Consider the following 8,136-nt stretch of genomic DNA (forward strand, 5'->3'; position numbering starts at 1 on the left):
TCCCAGTCTCATCCTCCAGGGAACCAACATTTACTTCAGCCACTTTTTACCTTTTTTGAAAGGCCTTAGTGAAATCCACTGCCTCACCTCAATCAAGCTCCTTTGTCACACCCTCAAGGAAAACCAGTAAATTGGATTCACAAGACATCCCCTTCATGAACCCATATTGGCTATCTTTTATGATTTTATTTCTATCCAGATGTTCCATGATCTTATCTTTAATAAGGGTTTGCGTAACTTTACCAACAGTGGGCATCAAACTCACTGATCTGTAGTTCCCTGAGCCACTTATGCTCCTGAAAGGAACTCCATAATTCCTTCACTCTCCGAGCCATATTCAAGCCTGCAAGACCCATTCTGACAAAACTTCTCAAGCACCTAAAGCCAGTCCTCTTAAAATTTGGAAATTTTGTTTGGGTTTTAATAACCTCTCCAATCTTTGCAACGTCAAATGTGATCACAATTATGATCACTGATACTTAAAGCCTCACCCACTTTTGTGTTGGGAATGTGATCATTCCTATTACTCATCATCAAATCAAAAATGTTTTCATCCATAGTTGGCTCTTTTACAAACTGAGTAATAAGTCATTCTTCCATGAACTTTAAAAATTACTTCCCTGTCCAACCAGTATAGACATTGGGACCGATTTTGCAGTCGAAATATCAGCGCACAGCATCTTCCAGCAACTGCACATGTGCATTAAATGTGGAAATGAGGACGTTGCTGTCTGAGATGCCCTGGCCCTCCAAAGGTTGCGCCGTAAAGGTATCTCGCTGAGAGACTCACCATACCAAACATTGAATGACATGAAATTACTGCCCTTACCTGATAAATACGAACTAAACTCACCAGAAAAAGTTTTCCAAGTGTGGATTCTCATTCCTTCAGATTTTAATTATTGTTGGAGATTAAAAAATGCAAATAATAATTTTGTTTTCCTTTTTCTTTCTGTTTCTTTTATCTCTCCCTCTCGTAATCCATTCTTTCTTTCCCTCTTTATTTTGCTTTCTGCACCTGATTTGACATTGAATTCAATATTCTACCTGACTCTTTTTGGTTCACACTCTGCGCTGCTCATTAACGATTCGTTAATGAACTGGGTTTCTCACAGGCTCTATCGACTTTAACGGCAGGGCCTGATTTTCATACAAGGCCTTGGTTTCCCGCCCACAGTCGGCCAGATTGGACAACTGGCTGGCTGGCTGCGAGCATACAGGGCTGCAGATGCAGAGGGAGAGCAAGGAATTGGTCTGGGGGTTGGAGGCGTGGCGGGGGGGTGACTGTCGAGGATCGGTAGAGGCTCAGTCGGGATCACAGGGGTGATCAGGGATCGGCAGTGGGGAGGATCGGAGATTGGTGAGGGGGTGGGGGGGTCAGTCGGAGAATTCTGGGGGTTATCGGGGAGGGGGGAGGGGGATGGTGGCTGGAGCATCAGCGGGGTTTGGGGGGAGCAAGAGAAAGCATCGGGGCCGGCCACTGGAGAATTATGGCTGGCCTCAGCATCATCAGTGGTGTGAGGAGTGGGGATGGTGGGGAGGCCTCGCGGTAGGGTCTCCAATCACGGGGGGTGGGTTAGGTAGGGACCCTGGATCCAAGAGGTAAATGTAAAGCTGCTTACTTCCTGGATGCAGCCGTCCTCGCCTCGGTTTAACTGCCGGGTTTCGCAAATTGTGTGAAACCCGACCATATGCAGATAATTCAAAATGGAGGTGGAATGGAAAAATGAGGAGATGAGCCTCATTATAATATTTAAATTGGCACACCGCCCCTGAGAGTGGTTTGGTCGCCCGTTTCCTCACCCCCTGTCCCGCCCCCGAGCTGCCTCTGTTTGTGGGTGGGAGGTGGGCTCAGGTCTTCAATCCCATTTGTAACAATTTAACTGCCCCCACGCTCCAAACCCTCCCTTTTTTGGGACAAAAGTCCGGCCACTGTGTATGTCCTTTCCTATTTTATATCCTCTCTCACTTGGGCTTTAATACTGGAGTTTATATATAGTCCATACTGTCCCTTTTTCTCCCAATACAGGCCTTTCTAACCTATTTACAAGCTTCCAGATATGTATCCCATTGATTGGAATCATTACACTATGCCTCTATGATGCACATAATGTCCAATTTATCATCTGCAAGCCCATCCAGGTTACACATTTTATTTGTCAGACCTTGCCAATCAAGGCAAATAAACCAGAAGCTTCCTACCAGACATAGAATGAAAATCAGAGGCTAAGTGGTCCCAGGTTACTCATGCATTCAGTGACCAGCTCAAAAATGACAAAAGAACATAAGAAATAGGAGCAGGTGTAGGCCATTTGACCCCTCGAGCCTGCTCCACCATTCAATAAGATTTTGGCCTCAACTCCACTTCCCTGCCCGCTCCCCATAACCTTTGACTCCCTTATCATTCAAAAATCTGTCTATCTCCACCTTAAATATATTCAATGACACAGCCTCCACAGCTCTCTGGGGTAGAGAATTCCAAAGATTTACGACCCTCTGAGAAAAGAAATTCCTCCTTATTTCCATTTTAAATGGGCGACCCCTTATTCTGAAACTATGCCCCATAGTTCTAGATTCCCCACGAGAGGAAACATCCTCTCTGCAGCTACCCTGTCAAGCCCCCTCAGAATCTTATATGTTTCAATAAGATCACCTCTTATTCTTCTAAACTCCAATGAGTATACGCCCAACCTGCTCAACCTTTCTTCATAAGACAACCCCTTCATCTCAGGAATCAACCTAGTGAACCTTCTCGGAACTGCCTCCAATACAAATATATCCCTCCTTAAATAAGGAGACCAAAACTGTACGCAGTACTCCATGTGTGGTCTCACCAATGTACAGTTGTAGCAGAACTTCCCTACTTTTATACTCTATCTCTCTTGCAATAAAGGCCAACATTCCATTTACCTTCCTAATTACTTGCTGTACCTGCATACTAACTTTTTGTGTTTCAAGTACAAGGATGCCCAGATCCCTCTGTACTGCAGCATTTTGTAATCTCTCCCCATTTAAATGATAATTTGCTTTTTTATTTTTCCGACCAAAGTGGATAACCTCACATTTTCCCACATTATACACCAAGTGCTAAATTTTTGCCCATTCACTTAGTCTGTCTAGATTCCTTTTCAGCTTCTTTGTGTCCTCTTCACAATTTGCTTCTCCATCCATCTTTGTATCATCAGGAAATTTGGCTTCATTACACTTGGTCCCTACATCCAAGTCATTAATATAGATTGTAAATAGTTGAGGCCCCAGCACTGATTCCTGCGGCACCCCACTAGTTACAGTTTGCCAACTTTTAAATGACCCATTTATCCTGACTCTCTGTTTCCTGTCAGTTAGCCAATCCTCTATCCATGTTAATATATTACCCCAACCCTGTGAGCTCTTATCTTACGCAGTAACCTTTTATGTGACACTTTATCGAATGCCTTCTGGAAATCCAAATACACGACATCTACTGTTTCCCCTTTATCCACCCTGCTCGTTACATCCTCAAAGACTTTAACAGAGGGTTGTAAAAAGGCCACTTGTCTGTTCTCTCACCTAGAGAACGATTGTTGGTGTGGACTGGATCAACTCATAGTCAAGAATAAATGGAATGACACAATCCATTACAGTGAAAAGTGAAAGTTAATGTAAAATGATCACTCTACAACTAATATAGTCTTAGCTAGTTTGCTAACTATCTTAGTACTTTAACATCTAGATGCCCAACTCAATAATTTTGTCAATTCTATTCACTATTCATTAAAAAAAAGTTGAAAAAATTAATATTAAGTTACAAAATTATTGAAACTAGATGACTAGATATTTTAATGGTGCTAACCAAAACAATAAATGTGATTTCAGGTTTTAAATTGTGCTAACATGTGTAACCTTATTTTTAATGGAGTTAGTCAATCCTAATTCTGTGGGCCTATGTTTTCAAAAAATTCAAAATGGCTTAACAGTAAATCTCAGCTCCCTCCCGGTATACTGGAAAAGGTAGGCAGAACGGTTGTTCATAGGACAATATCAATCATTGGCTAGGGAACAAATAGCCTGCAGATACTCAGGGTAATTTCAACTTACTGCTGGAGCGTAATATTGGCAGTACGGGTTGGGCACACGTTATAGAAACCACTGAAATCATTATTGAACGTTACCTTCTTAATGTCAAGACCTGCACATGAATAATGGCCACTTGGAGAAGATGCTGGCGGGTGATAGACAGACTATCGCTATCTTCTTTAAGCCAGAGGAATCATACCCCAGCAAAGAGTGAATGAGAGAAGCAATGGGAGAAAATGGGTAAAATTAATTTCTATCATTTGCATGTACACAGATTTACACATATACATGTGGCACAGTTTAGATCCATGCTAACCTCAATCGAAAGTGTGTGCTCTAGTAATAGGGCTGAAGTGCGAGGAAAAATAGATGTAGCACAAATTGTTTCTTCTGCATCAAAATAAGAATGCATCCATTTCCTAATTAGAAACACAACTTGTTTTACCCTATCTGGTGGATCACAGGCTCTTATTGTGACGTACTCTGGTTTATACAAAGATTTCAATAATAGGTACGATTTCAGCAAAAAATGTGCACAAAGTGAGTTTACATTTTGAAGTCTCCTCATCAAAGGGCACAATACGTATACAGCCAAACCTGGATAATGCAGAAAAATACACAAGCACATCAAGGTTCATAGGTGTATTCATGTCCCAATTGTATGTCCGTGGTTATGTTTTATTGGCACCACTATAAATAACACTAGGTATGTCAGAGAGTAAAAGCTTGGTCACAGGCTCAGCTAGCCTTGTTAAACATAACTTAAAACCCCTAGACGATGGCATAATAATCTCTTTCAATATTACATCCAGAAGTACAAATACACTGATGTACAAACATATCAGTGAAAGAAACGATACTCAAACCAGACAGAAAACTAACAGAACATATCCCCTTTAACAAATGCCTCACAAAAGGTATTGAACTGCAAATTATGTTAAATCATTACTCAATCAGCATAGGTACCAACTCTCAGTATGTACTTTATATTACCATTTGTTCACATACTTAACATATCAACTAAATCTTTTCAAAAGTAATGTATTGACTTTGCACACAATGCTATTGTAGATCTAATGGGGATTTTCAGGTCAATTATTCTTTAACAATGGCTGTATGAAGACACCAATGATTTAGGAGCACACCTGGCAGTTGTACTCGAGTTGCATCTTCAGCAATTTGTTCAGGATGTCATCCACATAAAATTATAAAGCTGTCAAAGATATGTGGATGTTGTTGCTCTTGTGATTGCACACTGTGATGCCTATGAATATTGCCACTGAACCATTAATAACTTCTAAGTTCACAGAGGAGGAAGAATTCGATGGGATGTTCCTTCGCTAGATGTCTTGGCAAAAGGAAATGGCACGACAGACATCTCAGTCTTCTGTAACTGCAAGTTGCTTTAGATATTTTAACTGGAATCCAGCCTTCAACAGGGTACACACATCGATTAAACAATATCTGTTCAGCATGAAGATAAAAAGTGAGAAGGGGGAAAAGGAAGGATAAACATGGGCCCAAGAGGTTTCGGCAGTGGATCAATGAAACTGCTCTTGCCACTGAGTCAGAAAGTTGTCAGTTCAAGTCGCTGTCCAGAGACTTGAATGTATAATCTAGGCTGACACTCCAGTGCAGTACTGAGGGAGTGCTGCACTGGCAGAGATGCTGACTTTCAGATGATACGTTAAACCGAGGCCCCGTCTGCCCTCTCAGCTGGATATAAAGAATCCGGTAGTACTATTTTGAAGAATAGCAGTGGAGTTCTCCCTGGTGTCCTGGCCGATATTTATCCCTCAACCAGCATCACTAAAAGATAGATGAACCGGTCATTATCGCATTGCTGGCTGTGGGAGCTTGGGTGCGAAAATTGGCTGCTGCAATTCCTACATGACAAGCGCTTCTCGGCCTTTTGGCTAAGATCATGCGTAACTGACCTGACAGGGGAGTAACCATGACCCCAAAGTGGTTCTCCCTGGATCAGGAAGGTGGTTCTCCTATGCTTTTTGGAAATAGGAGGTGGGTGGGGTGGCTTGACCCATCCACCTCCATGGCACGAACCTGGTATTGCAGTACTTCCAGGAACGGTGCAGTGGCTCTCGGCCTTTTGGCTAAGAGCATTGGCGCAGAATGATCCTTGATGTGTGCAAGGTGACCTCTGGCGTTTGTGATTTGACAAAGAATTGGAAAGATTGGCAACGAAAAATAAAAAAAAAACAGTGACTACACTTGAAAAGTACTTCATTAGCTGTAAAGTGCTTAGGGACGTCCTGAAAGGTGCTAAATAAATGCAAGTTCTTCTTCTTCTTGTGATGGTGAAGGGCAGGCCAGGTGGAACAAGATTTTATAAAGTATTTTTAATATTGACCTAATGCAGAAAAAACACCCAGTAGCAGAATCTAGCCATTTGGGCGGATGGCATTTTTTTCCTTTTTTAAAGGTTTCTAGAAAAAGCCTCCAAAGTTAATAGAGCTTGTGTAAAAGAGAACAGAACGATTGCATTGAGTCTCTAATGACACAGCAGCACAAGGTGAGCAGTGTAACTGTAGGCGGCTCTCACCCGTTCACCATGTTGTGTCAAGCACCTGGAGAAGACAATCCCGCACCGCTTCACAAATTCACCCACTGCCGAAACTGCAGCTGGTGCAACGCAAAGCGGACTTTCTAAACTTTAACGGTTATATTGAAAAGAGCTCGGGTGAAGCACTTACCGGGCAGGTGCTGGGCGAGGCCACTCAAAGGAATCAGTGGGTCCTGTGCCCAGCTTAAAGTTGGGCCTACTTTAAATGAATTTGGCGAGCTGCCGGTGTGACACCTGCTCCCAATAGGCAACATGCGGCCAAATAAGATGCCGAGGATATGAGCGGCCTGCTTCAGCCTGAGACAGTGGCCAGGAAGGGGGAATAGATTCAGTGTAAGGGTAGGAAGTTTGTGGCAGGGGCCATAGACAATGCCTTTGGTCTTCTCAGTGTTTAACTGGAGAAACCGACAGCTCATCCTAGAGTGGATGTTGGACAACCAGTCAAATAGCCCAGAAACAATGGAGGGGTTGAGAGAGAGACGATAGATCGGTAGAGTTAAGTGTTGTAATGTATGCACCTGTGAGTATGCTCACAGGTTTGGGGCTGGAGTGCATCATCACCCACCGGCAACCAAATTTTAGTTTGATTTAAATGTCTAAAGTTTAATTTGTTTATTGTGCCAGTTTTAGTGCCCCCCCCCCCCAACTTTTAGCCAGAGGGCACTTGTATAACTTGTGTTTTAGTGCCCTAAAAAAACAAAGGGGCACCACCCATTGCAAGGTTTCTCATTTATCTCTAATTTCTTGAAACTACCGTGCTACCCTGACCTTTCTCTTTTGTTCCTCCTAAACTCCGTCCGTCTGTCCATCTGTCTATCTATCTATCGATCTATCTATCTCTATCTCTCTCTCTAGCTCTATCTCTGGCTCTCTCTCTCTCTATCTCTGTATCTCTTTCTCTGTCTCAATATATAATATATGACATCCTACAACTTTCTTCTCTTCCTTGCGTCTACTCTCTGTTGATGACGCATTACATTTTTTCCTACTCTAAATCATTCTTCTCTCAATGTTCCCTTTTACATAGAATTACATAGAAATTACAACATGGAAACAGGCGAGAGGCATTGCACACCCGACGCAGCCCTTCCCGGCAGTGCTGCTCAGCGCCACTGCAAAACCGGACTGGAGGATCATGACGGAGCGCAGGAGGCTTGAATGCCACCTTTCATGCTGCTCCAGAGCGAACGCTGGAGCATAAAGGATCGGACAATCCAGCATGCACCTCCAGTGTGTCATGTCCCTGAATTCCTCTTTCCTTCAACCATTTATCGAACCTATTCTTAAATGTTGACATGGTCTCTGTTTCAATCACAAACTTCTGTAGTGCAGTCCAGTCTCACAATACTCTGTGTAAAAAAAAAAGAAGCGTTTTCCCTGCTCTCTTTCCTAAATCTTTTACATTTAATTCCTTTGTTCTGGACCCCTCAATCACTGGAATTAGTCTATTTCCATCTACTCTGTCCCACCCCTTCATAATATCTATCAAATCGCCCTGT

At 42.7% G+C, this 8,136-nt stretch overlaps 1 pseudogene; it reads left to right on the top strand.

Moving 5' to 3' along the window:
- The first annotated feature begins 5,952 nt into the window (after positions 1-5,952).
- On the top strand, positions 5,953-6,154 carry LOC139280332 (U2 spliceosomal RNA; annotated as a pseudogene).
- Positions 6,155-8,136: the final 1,982 nt, after the last annotated feature.

This window comes from Pristiophorus japonicus, chromosome 14, assembly GCF_044704955.1.
Source record: "Pristiophorus japonicus isolate sPriJap1 chromosome 14, sPriJap1.hap1, whole genome shotgun sequence".
Taxonomy (NCBI): domain Eukaryota; kingdom Metazoa; phylum Chordata; class Chondrichthyes; family Pristiophoridae; genus Pristiophorus; species Pristiophorus japonicus.